Source organism: Aythya ferina (genome assembly GCF_964211825.1).
Source record: "Aythya ferina genome assembly, chromosome: 16".
In the NCBI taxonomy this organism is placed as follows: domain Eukaryota; kingdom Metazoa; phylum Chordata; class Aves; order Anseriformes; family Anatidae; genus Aythya; species Aythya ferina.
Window position 1 is genome coordinate 16,645,085 of NC_140315.1, and position 18,530 is coordinate 16,663,614.

Below are 18,530 nucleotides of genomic sequence, written 5' to 3' on the forward strand. Positions count from 1 at the left end.
TCCGGATTTGAGGGCCATAAATAAAATCACTGAGGATATACATCCAGTAGTGGCAAACCCTTATACTTTGCTGACTAAATTAAAGAATAGTCAAGTCTGGTTTACCGTACTGGATTTAAAAGATGCCTTCTTCTGCCTAGGCTTAGCCACAGAAAGCCAAAACCTATTCGCCTTTGAACGGGAAAATCCCGATTCAGGCAGAAAGACGCAGCTTACGTGGACATTACTACCTCAAGGATTCAAGAATAGCCCCACTATTTTTGGAAACCAATTAGCAAGGGAACTCGAAACATGGATACCTCCGGACACTGAAGGTGCTTTGTTACAATATGTAGTATGTAGATGATCTCTTAATAGCTACCGAGACTAAAGGGAGTTGTATTCAATGGACTATAAGTCGTCTTAATTTTCTGGGTTTAAATGGATATCAAGTCTCTTGACAGAAAGTCCAGCTGGCTCAACAAAGTGTGACCTATCTGGGATTTGACATTTCGGAAGGACAACGAGAACTAGGAACTGAACATAAGGAAGTCATTTGCCGGACTCCAGAACCTCAAATGGTAAAGGAGCTACAAACCTTTTTAGGAATGACAGATTGGTGTCGCCTTTGGATTTATAATTATGGACTATTGGTAAAGCCTCTATGTGAATTGATAAAGATTAACCAGTCAAAGTTAGTCTGGACTGGAGAAGCACAAAAAGTCTTTAAACAACTTAAACAAGAATTGATGATTTTGAAATATCAAGCAATATTGGTAGAACAGGACGACGTGGAAATTGTGATAATTCATATTGTGAATCTAGCCTCTTTTCTTAGTGATGCTCCGGCACAAGCTGTGATTCACGATTGTTTAGAAACTCTAGAGACTGTGTATTCCAGCCGACCAGACCTTAAGGAGGAGCCCATGGAAGATGCGGAAGAAACTTGGTTCACGGATGGGAGCAGTTTTGTTACGCAAAGACAACGTAAAGCTGGATATGCTATAACAACTACTCAGCAGGTAATCGAGTCTAAGCCTTTACCCCCTGGAACATCAGCTCAAAAGGCGGAGATAGTTGCTCTCACGAGAGCATTGGAACTGGCAGCGGGAAAAAGGGTAAATATTTGGACAGATTCTAAATATACATTCGGCGTGGTACATGCTCATGGAGCAATTTGGAAAGAACATGGATTGCTGACCGCTCAGTGAAAACACAAAGTATGCTGAAGAAATTTTAAAATTGTTAGAGGCTGTAAAACAACCAGAAAAGGTAGCTATCATGCATTGTCAGGGACACCAAAAGGGGAACAGCGATTTTGAAATTGGAAAATCGATTGGCAGAGGCTAAGCAGGCAGCTGAAATAACTGAGGTGAAGGCATTGTCTTTGATACCAGACGGTAAAATCCAAACTATATGCAAATTATACAAAAGAAGACTTAAAATTAATTGAAGATTTGAAAGGTAAAATGAAACCAGATGGATGAGTATATTTAAAAGATAACCCCATAGTAATACCCTCTAGTTTGACATGGCCCATAGTTCTTACAGAACACAATAAAACGCACTGGGGAGCTGGCACACTGCATAAGAGCCCGAGTCAGACATTAGTGGGACGATATGATAAAACAAGTAACTCAACAATGTAGCATTTGCTTACACAATAACCCCAATACCAAGAATAGAATAAAATTTGGAATAATCGGTAAAGGAAATTATTCGGGGCAACAGTGGCAAATTGATTTTTCAGAACTCCCTAGAAAAGGGGGGTATCATTATTTACTGGTTCTGACTGACACGTTTTCAGGAAGGCCTGAAGCCTTTCCCTGTCGAACAACCAAAGCAAGAGAAGTGGTTAAAGTCTTGTTAAATGAAATAATACCATGCTTTGGGATTCTAGTAGCAATGTCTTCTGATAGAGTTTCACATTTTTGTGCGCAAGTGGTAGAACAGATAAGTAAGATTCTAAAGATAGATTGGCAACTGCATACTCCTTATAGACCACAGGCAAGTGGACAGGTAGAAAAAATGAACCATTTAATTAAACAATAAATAGCTAAAATTGGATAAGAAGCTAATTTGTCATGGCCTCAATCCCTCCCTTTAGCATTACTTGGAATTAGAGTTAAACCTAGAATAAAAGGAAATTTGAGTCCCTTCAAAATCTTATATGGAAGGCCATAGCAATTTCTATTTAGTGGAGAGGACCTAACGCAGTTAGGATCAGAATATTTATATGCTTATATAACTGAACTTCAGAAACAATTAAATAAAGTACATACATTTGTTTTAGGGACCAGGGCTAGAGGGTTGGATCAACCAATCCACCCCTTTAAGCTCGGGGATTATATATATATAAAGACTTTTTCAGGACAACCCGTGCAGGAAAAATGGAAGGAAAGTGGATGGGAGCATACCAAGTATTACTGACAACACACACCGCCATTAAGATTAAGAAGCAAGCAGCTTGGATCCACAATTCAAGGGTGAAGAAGGCCCCGGCGAGGATATGGACCACCACTCCAATTGGACCAACAAAATTACGGTTTTCCAGATCCTAATGATTGCTGGGGTGCGGTTCTCGGATTTGGGGTGGGCAACTTGGGATGAGAACTTACACCTGACCTTAATACAAACAATTTCTCAAGTAACTAATAAGACAAACTGTTGGGTATGCACCCATCTGCCACAGCATGGGAATAAGGGTGTATCGTTAATTGGGATTCCCTTGCCTGCAAACTTATCTTGGACTAATTTGTGGGAAAACACGTCTTGGGGTCGAAAATATTAAGCAGTTTTGGAACTAGAAGTGAGTAGCTTCATGCCGTTAGAATCCTATTATGTATGTGTACAAAGGTGTAACCCGCCTAAGGGTATAGGAAAACAGCATTGTATAAATACGGATACTACTTATGTGGGAAATCAGACATCTTGTAATTGAACAATTGATATTAGTACGACTAGCGGCTGGGCAAATTCAACCAGCTGGACGGTTCCAGAAGGAAAAGGGTGGTATTGGCTATGCAATGATACAGCCCGTAAGGTCTAGCCTGAGAATTGGAAGGGAACTTGCACTCTTGGAGCGGTAGTTCCCAATATGACAGTACATGATGTAGTGCCTCGAGGTTACTTGAGAAATCATATCCGGAGAATCAGATGAAAAATTAACAATCCATTGGTAGAGAGACACACCCCTTTTCATAGTTTTTTGCGATGGTTTATCCCATGGTTAGGAGTGAGTGAATTGGAAAAGGCAATAGTTAATATTTCTGCAATTATAGAGAAGTTAGAAAACAAAATTTTGGATGCTATAAAGGCTCAACAAGAAGAGATATCTAGTTTATCACAGGTAGTATTCCAAAATCGGATGGCCCTAGACTTGTTACTGGCCACTCAAGGGGGAGTCTGTACAGTAATAAACACAAGTTGTTGTATGTATGTAGATCAGAGTGGAAGGATCTCTACCGACCTGGAAGAAATATGGAAGCAGACAAGGATCCTACATGAGATCAGTAAAGATGATCTTTCGTGGAGTTTTAGTGAACTATGGAATAAGTTAACCTCCTGGTTGCCCAATTTCCAATGGTTGAAACAAGTATTCATTGCTCTAATCGTATTAGTAGTGTTAGGAATATTTGTGTGCATGTTGTTTAGATGCCTGCTTTGTTGTGTTACTGTAAATAAAGAAAGTATCTGATGCAAAAGAATTTGCATGGGAAAAGAAAAGGGGGGATTGATTAAGGAGGTATTGGGGAGGCAAGGACAATCCCCAGACAAGGACTGTATATCTCGAAACAAGACACTGGAACTCATGATAAGGAAGCGGCAGGCGGACAGAGAAACGAATGTAAGGACTATAACTCTCGAAACTGGACATTGGAATTCATTATAAAGATACAACAAACGGGAGAATTGGCAACAACCAGCTCTTGCAATTAAGAAACATGCCAATTCAGCAGATTCCTGACCAAAGGTGAAAAGTACACTGTGAGGAAGACTCGGGGTCTTCCTCCCAAAGACCCCTGCCCACGTCCCAAAGACCCCTGCCCACAATTCTTGGAAGGCTCTGCGCAGGCGCAAGGTGCCAAAAGGCTAATTAGCATGAGAAGCGAGGGAAGGCGGGGATAGGTAATGCATATGTATAGGTGCTTGTAGAATATTAATAGATTGATTGTATAAATTCAAGACTGCTTTCTGCTTTGGGTATGCACGATAGGTGGAGAGATCCCCCGTGCATCTTACGCATACGTTTTCCTGACTTTAACCCTAAAACTAACCCTAACCATTACCCTAACATTTAACCTTACCCTAACCCTTACTCTAACCCTTACCCTGACCTGTACCCTTACACTTACCCTTACCCTTATACTTACCCTAATTCTTACCCATACCCTAACACATATTTGTACCCTTAACCTTACCGTTACCCTTAACCTTACCCTTACCCTTACTCTATCCGTTACCCTTACGCTTACCCTTAACATAAACCTTACCCTTGACCTTACCCTTACCATAAGCCATACAACAACACTTACATGTACACTTACGCTTGCACTTACCCTAGCAATTACTTGTACAATTACCCTTAACCTTACTATTAAGCTAACCCTAAACCTTACCCTTATCCTAACACTTACCCTTATCCTAAACCTTACCCTTTCTGCTACAATTACCCTTTGCCTAATTCTAAACCTTACCCGAACCCTCACCCTTACCTAAATCTAACTAAAATCTAACCATTACCCTAACCCCTCACCCTTAGAATATACATATTTTTACCCTTTACCTAAACCTTTACCCCAACCCTTACCTTGACCCTTACATTAACCCTAATCCTTACACGAAACCTTAAACTTACTCTTAACCTTAACCTTAGCTGTAACCTAATACTTACTCTTACGTTTCCCTCACCCTAACCCTAAAATTAGCCTAACCATTAACCTAACACTTACCCTTACTCTAACCCTTACCATGAACTTAAGTGTAAGTGTTAGGATAACGTTAACCTTAAGGGTGACCCTTAAGCTTATCCTTAATGTTTATGGTTAGGTTAAGGGTAATTGTACGAGTAATTACTAGGATAAGTGTAAGCGTAAGTGTACATGTAAGTGTTGATGTATGGCTTATGGTAAGGGTAAGGTAAAGGGTAAGGTTTATGTTAAGGGAAAGTGTAAGAGTAATGGATAGAATAAGGGTAAGTGTAACGGTTAAGTGTTAGGGTAATGGTTAGGGTTAATTTTAGGATTAGGGTGAGAAAAATGTAAGGTTAAGTACTAGCTTAAGGTTAAGGGTAAGGTTAAGGTTAAGAGTAAGTGTAAGGTTTAGGTTAAGGGTTATGGTTAATGTAAGGTTCAGGGAAAGGTTTGGGGTAAGGTTTAGGGTTAGGTTCAGCTTAAGGGTAAGGGTTGGGGTAAGGTTAAGGGTATGGATAAGGATAAGTGTAAGGGATAGGGTAAGGGTAAGGGTTAGCGTAAGGGTAAGATTAATGGTAAGGTTTATGTTAAGGGTAAGCGTAAGGGTAACGGATAGAGTAAGGGTAAGGGTAACGGTAAGGTTAAGGGTACAAATATGTGTTAGGGTATGGGTTATGGTATGGGTAAGAGTTAGGGTAATGTAAGGGTAAGGGTGAGTGTAAGGGTATGGGTCAGGGTAAGGGTTAGAGTAAGGGTTAGGGTTAGGGTAAGGGTAAGTGTTAGAATAATGGTTAGGGTTAATTTTAGGGTTAGGGTGAGGGAAACGTAAGGGTAAGTATTGGGTTAAGGTAAGGGTAAGTGTAAGGTTTAGATTTAGGCTAATGGTAAATGTAGCAGAAAGGGTAAGGTTTACGATAAGGGTAAGTGTTAGGGTAAGGGTAAGGTTTAGGGTAACATAAAGGGTAAGGATTACGGTAAGGGTAAGGGTACGGGTAGAATTTGTTAGAATATGGCTTATGGTAAGGGTAAGGTTTAGGGTAAGAGTAAGTGTAAGTGTATGTGTAAGGGTACGGGTCATTGTAAGGGTTAGAGTAAGGGTTAGGGTAAGGGTAGGTGTTAGGGTAATGGTTAGGGTTAATTTTAGGGTTAGGGTGAGGGAAACGGAAGGGTAAGTATTAGGTTAAGGTTAAGGGTAAGGTTAAGGTTAAGAGTAAGTGTAAGTTTTAGGGTAAGGGTAAGGGTTAATGTAAGGGTCAGGGTAAGGGTTAAGGTAAGGTTTAGGGTTAGAGTTAGGTTAAGGTTAAGTTTTAGGGTAAGGGTAAGTTATATGTATAAGGATAAGTGTAAGGGTAAGTGTTAGGGTAAGTGTAAGGATAAGGATAAGTGTACAAGTCAGGGTAAGGTTTAGAGTTAGGATTAGGGTTTGGGTTAGGGTAAGGGTAAGTGTTAGGGTAATGGTTAGGGTTAATTTTAGGTGTATGGTGACGGATAAGAAAGGGTAAGTAGTAGGTTAAGGTTAAGCGTAAGGTTAAGGTTAAGAGTAAGTGTAAGTTTTAGGGTACGGTTTAGGGTTAATGTAAGGGTCAGGGTAAGTGTTTGAGTAAGATTTAGGGTTAGGGTAAGAGTAAGTATATGGGTAATGGTAAGGGTAAGTGTTAGGGTTAGGGTAAGTGTAAGGTTTAGATTTAGGCTAAGGGTAAGTGTAGCAGAAAGGGTAAGGGTTACGGTAAGTGTAAGTGTAAGGATAAGGTTAAGGTTTAGGCTTATGTTAAGGGTAAGGGTAATGCTTTGGTAAGGGTAAGAGTAAGGGTAAAGGTAAGGGTTACGGTAAGGGTAAGGGTACTGGTAGAAGTATGTGTTAGAGTACGGCTTATGGTAAGGGTACAAGTAGCTCCCCCCCCAGAGACAGGACCCAAAGGTGTACAACCAGTTCCCAACACCCCTGAGACACAGGCCCCAACCGCCCCCCCAGACACAGCGACCCAAATTCTACAAGCAGCTCCCAACCCCTGCCAGGCAGGCCCCCTACCCTATACAAGCAGCTCCCAACCCTCCCCCCCCCCCCCGAGGGAGGCCCCCAAGGCCCCCACAAACACAGGCCCCAAAGTTGTACAAACAGCTCCCAGCCACCCTGCAGAAACAGATTCCTACATTGTACAAGCAGTTCCCAGCCCGCTAGACACAGGCCCTGACCCCCCACACATGCAGGCCCCAAAGGTGTACAAGCAGCTCCCACCCCTCCCCCAGACGCAGGTCCCAAGCCCCCCCCCCCCAGACACAGGCCCCTACAACCAGCACCCAACCCCCTACCCCCGATGCCAGGCCCAAAGGTGTAGAAGCAGCTCCAAACCTCCTCCCTCAACCCAGGCTCCAACAGTGTACAAGCACCTCCCAACCAACCCTCCCCTTCCCCCCAGCCCCCCGACACAGGCTCCAAAGGAATACAAAGAGCTCCCACCCCTCCCCCAGATGCAGGTCTCAACACCCCCCCCCCACCCAAAAGCAGGCCCCAAAGGTGTAGAGTCAGCTCCCAACCCCCTCAATGCTGGCCCCTAGGGTCTACAAGCAGCTCCCCCCTTGCCCCCAGATACCGGCCCCCAGACACAGACCCCAAAAGCCTAATCACAGGCCCTGAACTCTAGAGGCAGGCTCCAAAACCCAGGACAAAGCCCCAGTGGTTCGAGACAGGGCCCAAATCCCAGACACAGGCCCCAAACGCTAAACATATGCCAAAAAAAGTATTAGTGCTGGTGCCAAATGTTACAGACAGGCCCAAAAGCCCGAGATGCTCAAGGCTGAGACGCAACTTGGTTTTCTGAATTACTGGAAAGCAGCTTTCATTCTCAGATAATTGTGTGAAGGCTGATTAAGGAGGTATTGGGGAGGCAAGGACAATCCCCAGACAAGGACTGTGTATCTCGAAACAAGACACTGGATAAGGAAGCGGCAGGCGGACAGAGAAACAAATGTAAGGACTATAACTCTCGAAACTGGACATTGGAATTCATTATAAAGATACAACAAACGGGAGAATTGGCAACAACCAGCTCTCGCAATTAAGAAACATGCCAATTCAGCAGATTCCTGACCAAAGGTGAAAAGTACACTGTGAGGAAGACTCGGGGTCTTCCTCCCAAAGACCCCTGCCCACGTCCCAAAGACCCCTGCCCACAATTCTTGGAAGGCTCTGCGCAGGCGCAAGGTGCCAAAAGGCTAATTAGCATGAGAAGCGAGGGAAGGCGGGGATAGGTAATGCATATGTATAGGTGCTTGTAGAATATTGATAGATTGATTGTATAAATTCAAGACTGCTTTCTGCTTTGGGTATGCACGATAGGTGGAGAGATCCCCCGTGCATCCAGCGCTGCAATAAAGAATATACCACTTAAAGGAATTTTGGCTTCGATCTTTGAATCAAGGCTAGATAGGATGGGGCTTCAGGCACCTCTTCACCTGAGGAAACACACTGCCATCAGGCACCGCTGTGCCAGACAAGCTTGTTCTGCTAGAACACCCTACTCAGATGCACTGTGGCATTCAAGTGAACTGCTTTCATGCAAATATAACGACTGATGTTACAACCCACCTTGCCTGTGGCACCTGATGAACAGAAGAGTAAGCCACCGCAGCGCTTCAAAACCATCCCTGCACGTGCCGCTCCTTGTCGCTCTCTGGCCTTATCTCATATCCTTATCCACTTCTGTGGAGAGCCTGCCACGGCACCTGCAAAGCAAGACGGACACCTTTCATAGTCACCTTGTGCTACTTGGTCGTTCTGCTCCAACCCAGCTCATGACCAGCCCCTCTTCTTACACAGCTCTTCAGAGTGCAGTTTGCTCCTTTGAGCCTGTGCGAGATACCTGTGAAAGAAAAAGAAACGCATAGGCCGATGCAGCATCCAAAGACACAGCACAACTAGGTAAGTTACTCTCATCTGCTCCCTTACCTCTGCCGCTTACCAGCCCCCGAGGCAGATGCTTCAATCTACCCTCTTCAAACAGCTACAACACCTCTAAAAGACAAAGAGGGGATGCTTAGAGGAACAGTGAGACCTACAACACAACAACTGCTACATCTGTTCCTCACTCACCTTGCCAGAGGCAGCTCTGCGTGTGGCGTCCCAGGTTGTACACTGCGTTACCTAACCCTTACCGTAACCCTTACCCTAACCCTTCTCACCCTTACCATTACCCAAATCCTTACCTTTACTTTTTCCTTACCCTTACTCTTTCCTTTAACCATAACCTTACCCTTACCCTATACCTTACTCCAACCCTTCCCCTTACCTTCCCCTTCCCCTTACACTTAACCTAACCCTTACACTTCTGCTTCCCCTAAAACATATCCTAACACTTTCCCTTACCCTTAAACTTACCCTAACCCTTTCTATTACCCTTACACTTACTCTTGCCCTAATCCTTGCTTGCACCCTTACACTTATCCTAACCCTTACCCTTACCCTTACTCAAACCCTTACCCTGACCCGTACCATTTCCCTTACCCTTACCCTTATTCATACCATTACCCTTACCCTTAACCTTACCCTTACCCTAACACTTACCCTAACCCTTAACCTTTCTGCTACACTTACCCTTTTCCTAAACCTAAACCTTACCCTTACACTTACCCTTAACCTAAGCCTAAACCTCAAACCTTACCATAAAGCTTACCCTTTCTGCTACACTTACCCTTAGCCTAAATCTAAACCTTACGTTTACCCTTAGCCTAACCCTCACCCTTACCATTACCCATACCCTTATCCTTACCCTAACCCTTACCTTTACACTGACGGTTACCATTAACCTTACACTTACCCTAACACTTATCCTGAACCTAACCCTTACCCTAAACTTTACCCCAACCCTTACATTAACCCTTACCCTTACCCTAAACCTTACACTTACTCTTAACATTAACCTTACCCTTAACCTTTAGCTAATACTTAACCTTACGTTTTTCTCACCCTAACCCTATAATTAACCATAACCATTACGCTAACACTTAACCTTACCCTTACAATAAGCCATACAACAACACTTAAATGTACACTTACGCTTACAGTTACCCTAGGAATTACTCGTTCAATGACTCCTACCCTTACCCTTACACTTACCCTTACCCTTACCCTTCTCCATACCATTACCCTTACCCTAAACCTTACACTTACCCTTATCCTTACCCTAACCCTCACCCTTACCATTAACCATACCCTTACTCTTCTCCTTACCCTAAATCTTACCCCAACCCTAACCCTAACCCTTACATTAACCCTAACCCTTAACCTAAACCTTACACTTACTCTTAACCTTAACCTTACCCTTAAACTAATACATACCCGTACATTTCCCTCACCATAACCCTAATTTTAACAGTACCCATTACCCTAACACTTATCCTTACCTAACCCTAACCCTTACTCTAACCCTTACCCTGACCTGTACCCTTACACTTACCCTTACCCTTACACTTACCCTAACCCTTTCCCTTACCATTACTGATACCCTTACCCTGACCTGTACCCTTACACTTACCCTTACCCTTACACTTACCCTAACCCTTTCCCTTACCATTACCGATACCCTTACCCTTACCCTTACCCTTATCCTTACCCTTACCCTTACCTTTATCCTAACACCCTTACCCTAATCCTACACCTTTCTGCTACACTTACCCTTAGCCTAAATCTAAACCTTACACTTACCCTTACCCTTTCCCTCACCCTTACCATTACCCATATCCTTACTCTTCCTTTTACCGTTATCATTATCCTTAACCTTACCCTATCCCTTACAATTATCCTTGTCCATACAACTTACCCTTACCCTAACACTTACCCTTAACCTAACTCTATACCTAAACCTTACCTGAAACCTTACCCTGACCCTTACATTAACCCTAACCCTTATCCTAAACCTTACTCTTAACCTTAACCTTACCCGTAACCTTAACCTAATCCTTACCCTTACGTTTCCCTCACCATAAGCCTAAAATTTACCCTAACCATTACCCTAACACCCTTACCCTAACCCTTACTCTAACCCTTACAATGACCCATACCCTTACACATACACTTACACTTACTCTTACCCTAAACCTTACCCTTACCCTAACACTTACCCTTATCGTAAACCTTACCCTTTCTGCTACACTTACCATTAGCCTAAATCTAAATCTTACTTGAACCGAATACTTACCCTTACGTTTCCCTCACCCTAACCCTAAAATTAACCCTAACCATTATTCTAACCCTTACCCTCACCCATACCCTTACACTCACCCTTACCCTTACATTACCATAACTCTTACCCATACCATAACCCATACCCTAACACATATTTGTACCCTTAACCTTACCGTTACCCTTACCCTTACCCTTACTCTATCCGTTACCCTTACGCTTACCCTTAACATAAACATTACCATTAATCTTACCCTTACGCTAACCCTTACCCTTACCCTATCCCTTACACTTTTCCTTATCCATACCCTTAACCTTACCCCAACCCTTACCCTTAAGCTGAACCTAACCCTAAACCTTACCCCAAACCTTTCCCTGAACCTTACATTAACACTAACCCTTAACCTAAACCTTACACTTACTCTTAACCTTAACCTTTCCCTTAACCTTACCCTTAACCTTAAGCTAGTACTTAACCTTACATTTTTCTCACCCTAATCCTAAAATTAACCCTAACCATTACCCTAACACTTAACCGTTACACTTACCCTTATTCTATCCGTTACCCTTACGCTTTCCCTTAACATAAACCTTACCCTTGACCTTACCCTTACCATAAGCCATACAACAACACTTAAATGTACACTTATGCTTACACTTACCCTAGCAATTACTCGTACAATTACCCTTACCCTTAACCTAAGCCGAAACTTTAAACCTTACAGTAAACCTTACCCTTTCTGATACACTTACCCTTAGCCTAAATCTAAACCTTACACTTACCCTTACTGTAACCCTCACCCTTATCATTACCAATACCCTTACTCTTACCCTTACCCTAACCCTTACAATTACCCGTACTTTTACACATACCCTTACACTTACCCTTACTCTTAAACTTACACTAACCCTTACCCTTAACTAAATCTAACCCTTACACTAAACATCATCCTTACCCTTACCATTATCCCTTCTCTTACCCTTATCCTAAACATTTCCCAAACCCTTACCCTTACATTAAACCGAACCCTTACCATAACTCTTAACCTTATCCTTAAACTTAACCTAATACTTACCCTTATGTTTCCCTCACCCTAAACCTAAAATTAGCCTAACAATTACCCTAACACTTACCCTTACTCTAACGCTTACCCTGAACTGTACCCTTACACTTCCACTTACCCACTTAAGTGTAAGAGTTAGGATAACGTTAACCTTAAGGGTGACCCTTTAGCTTATCCTTAATGTTTATGGTTAGGTTAAGAACAAGGGTAATGGTTTGGTAAGGGTAAGGTTAAGGGTAATTTTACGAGTAATTGCTAGGGTAAGTGTAAGCGTAAGTGTACATGTAAGTGTTGTTGTATGGCTTATGGTAAGGGTAAGGTCAAGGGTAAGGTTTATGTTAAGGGTAAGCGTAAGGGTAAGGGATAGAGTAAGGGTAAGGGTAAGGTTAAGGGTAACGGTAAGGTTAAGGGTACAAATATGTGTTAGGGTATGGGTTATGGTATGGGTAAGAATTAGGGTAAGTGTAAGGGTAAGGGTCAGGGTAATGGTAAGAGTAAGGGTTAGGGTTAGGGTAAGGTTAAGTGTTAGGGTAATGGTTAGGGTTAGTTTTAGGGTTAAAGTCAGGAAAATGTATGCGTAAGTATTAGGTGAATGTTAAGGGTAAGGTTAAGGTTAAGAGTAAGTGTAAGGTTTAGGGTAAGGGTTAGGGTTAATGTAAGGGTCAGGGTAAGGGTTGGGGTAAGATTTAGGGTAAGGGTTAGGTTATGAATAAGTGTTAGGGTAAGGGTAAGGTTAATGGTAACCGTAAGTGTAAGGGTAAGGGTTAGGGTAAGGGGAAGAGTAAGGGGAAGGGGAAGTCTAAGGGTCCGGGTCAGGGTAAAAGTTAGAGTAAGGGTTAGGGTTAGGGTTCGGTAAGGATAAGTGTTAGGGTAATGGGTACTGTTAAAATTAGGGTTATGGTGAGGGAAACGTAAGGGTATGTATTAGTTTAAGGGTAAGGTTAAAGTTAAGATTAAGTGTAAGGTTTAGGTTAAGGGTTAGGGTTAGAGTAAGGGTTAGGGTTAGGGTTAGGGTAAGGGTTAGGGATAATGTAAGGGTCAGGGTATCGGTTGGGGTAAGGTTTAGGTTAAGGGTAAAAGTAAGTATAATGGTAAGGGTAAGAGTGAAGGTTAGGGTAATGGTTAGATTTAGGTAAGGGTGAGGGTTAGGGTAAGGTTTAGAATTAGGCAAAGGGTAAGTGTAGCAGAAAGGGTAAGGTTTAGGATAAGGGTAAGTGTTAGGATAAGGGTAAGGTTTAGGGTTAGCTTAATAGTAAGGTTAAGGGTAATTGTACGAGTAATTGCTAGGGTAAGTGCAAGCGTAAGTGTACATGTAAGTGTTGTGGTATGGCTTATGGTAAGGGTAAGGTCAAGGGTAAGGTTTATGTTAAGGGTAAGCGTAAGGGTAAGGGATAGAGTAAGGGTAAGGGTAGGGTTAAGGGTAACGGTAAGGTTAAGGGTACAAATATGTGTTAGGTTATGGGTTATGGTATGGGTAAGAATTAGGGTAAGTATAAGGGTAAGGGTAAGTGTAAGGGTACAGGTCAGGGTAAGGGTTAGAGTAAGGATTAGGGTTAGGGTTAGGGTAAGGTTAAGTGTTAGGTTAATGGTTAGGGTTAGTTTTAGGGTTAAAGTCAGGAAAACGTATGCGTAAATATTAGGTTAATGTTAAGGGTAAGGTTAAGGTTAAGAGTAAGTGTAAGGTTTAGGCTAAGGGTTAGGGTTAATGTAAGGGTCAGGGTAAGGGTTGGGGTAAGGTTTAGCGTAAGGGTTAGGTTAAGGATAAGTGTTAGGGTAAGGGTAAGGTTAATGGTAACCGTAAGTGTAAAGGTAAGGGTTACGGTAAGGGTAAGAATAAGGGTATGGGTAATGGTAAGGGTGAGGGTTAGGCTAAGGGTAAGTGTAAGGTTTAGATTTAGGCTAAGGGTAAGTGTAGCAGAAAGGGTAAGGCTTACGGTAAGGGTAAGTGTTAGGATAAGGGTAAGGTTTAGGGTTAGGTTAAGGGTATGGGATCGGGTAAGGGTAAGGGTAAGGGTAAGGGTAAGGGTAAGGGTAAGGGTAAGGGTAAGGGTTATGGTAAGGGTACGGGTACGGGTAGAGGTATGTGTTAGAGTATGGGTTATGGTAAGGGTAAGGGTTAGGGTAAGGGGAAGAGTAAGGGGAAGGGGAAGGGGAAGTCTAAGGGTCCGGGTCAGGGTAAAAGTTAGAGTAAGGGTTAGGGTTAGGGTTCGGTAAGGATAAGTGTTAGGGTAATGGTTACGGTTAATTTTAGGGTTATGGTGAGGGAAACGTAAGGGTATGTATTAGTTTAAGGGTAAGGTTAAAGTTAAGATTAAGTGTAAGGTTTAGGTTAAGGGTTAGGGTTAGAGTAAGGGTTAGGGTTAGGGTAAGGGTTAATGTAAGGGTCAGGGTAAGGGTTGGGGTAAGGTTTAGTTTAAGGGTAAAAGTAAGTATAATGGTAAGGGTAAGAGTGAAGGTTAGGGTAATGGTTAGATTTAGGTAAGGGTGAGGGTTAGGGTAAGGTTTAGAATTAGGCAAAGGGTATGTGTAGCAGAAAGGGTAAGGTTTAGGATAAGGGTAAGTGTTAGGATAAGGGTAAGGTTTAGGGTTAGCTTAATAGTAAGGTTAAGAGTAATAGTACGAGTAATTGCTAGGGTAAGTGCAAGCGTAAGTGTACATGTAAGTGTTGTTGTATGGCTTATGATAAGGTTTAGGTTAAGGTTAAGGTTTATGTTAAGTGTAAGTGTAAGGGTAACGGAGACAGTAAAGGTAAGGGTAAGGGGAACGGTAAGGTTAAGGCTACAAGTACGTGTTAGGGTATGGGTCATGGTAAGGGAAAGGCTTAGGGTAAGGGTAAGTGTAAGGGTACGGGTCAGGGTAAGGGTTAGAATAAGGGTTAGAGTTACGGTTAGGGTTAGGGTAAGGGTAAGTGTTGGGGTAATGGTTAGGGTTAATTTTAGGGTTAGGGTGAGGGAAACGTAAGGGTAAGTGTTAGTGTTATGGTTAAGGGTAAGGTTAAGAGTAAGTGTAAGTTTTAGGGTAAGGGTTAGGGTTAATGTAAGGTTCAGGGTAAGGGTTGGGGTAAGGTTTAGGGTTAGGGTTAGGTTAAGGGTAAAGATTAGGGCAAGGGTAAGGGCATGGATAAGGATAAGTGTAAGTGTTAGGGTAAGGGTAATGTTAAAGGTAACAGTAAGTGTAAGGAGAAGGGTTAGGGTAAGGGTAAGGGTAAGAGTATTGGTAATGATAAGGGTGAGGGTTACAGTAGGGGTAAATGCAAGGTTTAGATTTCGGCTAAGGGTAAGTGTAGCAGAAAGGGTAAGGTTTACTGTAAGGTTTCGGCTTAGGTTAAGGGTAAGGGTAAGGGTAATTGTACGAGTAATTTTAGGGTTAGGGTAAGGTCAAGTGTTAGGGTAATGTTTAGGGTTAATTTTAGGGTTAGGGTGAGGGAAACGTAAGGGTAAGTATTAGGTTACAGCTAAGGTTAAGGTTAAGAGTAAGTGTAAGGTTTAGGCTAAGGGTTAGGGTTAATGTAAGGGTCAGGGTAAGGGTTGGGGTAAGGTTTAGGGTAAGGGTTAGGTTAAGGGTAAGTGTTAGGGTAAGAGTAAGGTTAATGGTAACCGTAAGTGTAAAGGTAAGGGTTAGGGTAAGGGTAAGAATAAGGGTATGGGTAATGGTAAGGGTGAGGGTTAGACTAAGGGTAAGTGTAAGGTTTAGATTTAGGCTAAGGGTAAGTGTAGCAGAAAGGGTAAGGTTTACGGTAAGGGTAAGTGTTAGGATAAGGGTAAGGTTTAGGGTTAGGTTAAGGGTAAGGGATAGGGTAAGGGATAGGGTAAGGGATAGGGATAGGGTAAGGTAAGGGTAAGGGTTAGGGTAACAGTAAGGGTAAGGGTACGGGTAGAAGTATGTGTTAGAGTAGGGGTTATGGTAAGGGTAAGGGTAAGGGTTAGGGTAAGAGTAAGTGTAAGGGTATGTGTAAGTGTACGGGTCACTGTAAGTGTTAGAGTAAGGGTTATGTTAGGGGTAACTGTTAGGGTAATGGTTAGGGTTAATTTTAGGGTTAGTGTGAGGAAAACGAAAAGGTAAGTATTAGGTTAAGGTTAAGAGCAAGTGTAAGGTTTAGGTTAAGGGTAAGGGTTAATGTAAGCGTCCTGGAAAGGGTTCAGGTAAGGTTTAGGGTTAGAGTTAGGTTAGGGTTAAGTGTTAGGAAAAGGGTAAGTTGTATGTATAAGAATAAGTGTGAGAGTAAGGGTATTGGTAATGATAAGGGTGAGGGTTAAGGATAAGGTATAAGGATAAGAGTATTTTAATTTTTTAATTCAATTAATTTTAAATTAAAATTTTTTAATTTAATTAATTAATATTTTAATTGTACGAGTAATTGTTAGGGTAAGTTTAAGCGTAAGTGTACATTTAAGTGTTGTTGTATGGCTTATTTTAAGGGTAAGGTTAAGTGTTAGCGTAATGGTTATGGTTAATTATAGGGTTAGGGTGAGAAAAACGTAAGGTTAAGTATTAGCTTAAGGTTAAGGGTAAGGTTAATGTTAAGAGTAAGTGTAAGGTTTAGGGTAAGGGTTAGGGTTAATGTAAGGGTCAGGGTAAGGGTTGGGGTAAGGTTTAGGGTAAGGGTTAGGTTAAGGGTAAGTGTTAGGGTAAGAGTAAGGTTAATGGTAACCGTAAGTGTAAAGGTAAGGGTTAGGGTAAGGATAAGGGTATGGGTAATGGTAAGGGTGAGGGTTATGCTAAGAGTAAGTGTAAGGTTTAGATTTAGGCTAAGGATAAGTGTAGCAGAAAGGGTAAGGTTTACGGTAAGGTTTAAGGTTTAGGGTTAGGTTAAGGGTACGGGTAAGGGTAAGGGTACGGGTCAGGGTAAGGGTTAGAGTAAGGGTTTGAGTAAGGGTAAGGGTAAGGGTTAGGATAAGTGTAAGGGTGCAAGCAAGGATTAGGGCAAGAGTAAGTGTAAGGGTAATAGAAAGGGTTAGGGTAAGTTTAAGGGTAAGGGAAAGTGTTAGGATATGTTTTAGGGGAAGCAGAAGGGTAAGGGTTAGGTTAAGTGTAAGGGGAAGGGGAAGGTAAGGGGAAGGGTTGGAGTAAGGTATAGGGTAAGGGTAAGGTTATGGTTAAAGGAAAGAGTAAGGGTAAGGAAAAAGTAAAGGTAAGGATTTGGGTAATGGTAAGGGTGAGAAGGGTTAGGGTAAGGGTTACGGTAAGGGTTAGGTAACGCAGTGTACAACCTGGGACGTCACACGCAGAGCTGCCTCTGGCAAGGTGAGTGAGGAACAGATGTAGCAGTTGTTGTGTTGTAGGTCTCACTGTTCCTCTAAGCATCCCCTCTTTGTCTTTTAGAGGTGTTGTAGCTGTTTGAAGAGGGTAGATTGAAGCATCTGCCTCGGGGGCTGGTAAGCGGCAGAGGTAAGGGAGCAGATGAGAGTAACTTACCTAGTTGTGCTGTGTCTTTGGATGCTGCATCGGCCTATGCGTTTCTTTTTCTTTCACAGGTGTCTCGCACAGGCTCAAAGGAGCAAACTGCACTCTGAAGAGCTGTGTAAGAAGAGGGGCTGGTCATGAGCTGGGTTGGAGCAGAACGACCAAGTAGCACAAGGTGACTATGAAAGGTGTCCGTCTTGCTTTGCAGGTGCCATGGCAGGCTCTCCACAGAAGTGGATAAGGATATGAGATAAGGCCAGAGAGCGACAAGGAGCGGCACGTGCAGGGATGGTTTTGAAGCGCTGCGGTGGCTTACTCTTCTGTTCATCAGGTGCCACAGGCAAGGTGAGTTGTAACATCAGTCGTTATATTTGCATGAAAGCAGTTCACTTGAATGCCACAGTGCATCTGAGTAGGGTGTTCTAGCAGAACAAGCTTGTCTGGCACAGCGGTGCCTGATGGCAGTGTGTTTCCTCAGGTGAAGAGGTGCCTGAAGCCCCATCCTATCTAGCCTGCACACAATTATCTGAGAATGAAAGCTGCTTTCCAGTAATTCAGAAAGCCAAGTTACGTCTCAGCCTTGAGCATCTCGGGCTTTTGGGCCTGTCTGTAACATTTGGCACCAGCACTAATACTTTTTTTGGCATATGTTTAGCGTTTGGGGCCTGTGTCTGGGATTTGGGCCCTGTCTCGAACCACTGGGGCTTTGTCCTGGGTTTTGGAGCCTGCCTCTAGAGTTCAGGGCCTGTGATTAGGCTTTTGGGGTCTGTGTCTGGGGGCCGGTATCTGGGGGCAAGGGGGGAGCTGCTTGTAGACCCTTGGGGCCAGCATTGAGGGGGTTGGGAGCTGACTCTACACCTTTGGGGCCTGCTTCTGGGGGCGGGGGGGGGGTTGAGACCAGCATCTGGGGGAGGGGTGGGAGCTCTTTGTATTCCTTTGGAGCCTTTGTCGGGGGGCGGGGGGGGGGGGGGGGGGGGAAGGGGAGGGTTGGTT

General features: G+C 43.1%; 1 long non-coding RNA gene across 4 annotated transcripts in view; it reads left to right on the forward strand.

Annotated features, from left to right (window-relative positions):
• LOC311445912 overlaps positions 1–18,530 on the forward strand; it is a 382,273-nt gene that overhangs the window by 347,180 nt on the left and 16,563 nt on the right. For 2 of the 4 annotated variants that reach the window (XR_014698671.1, XR_014698672.1), the window contains exons 5-6: positions 17,609–17,655; positions 17,746–17,882. This is a non-coding gene — a long non-coding RNA (uncharacterized lncRNA). Of the gene's footprint in view, positions 1–17,456; positions 17,523–17,608; positions 17,883–18,530 lie in introns of all 4 variants that reach the window. The other 2 variants (XR_014698670.1, XR_014698669.1) reach the window with 2 other exon arrangements.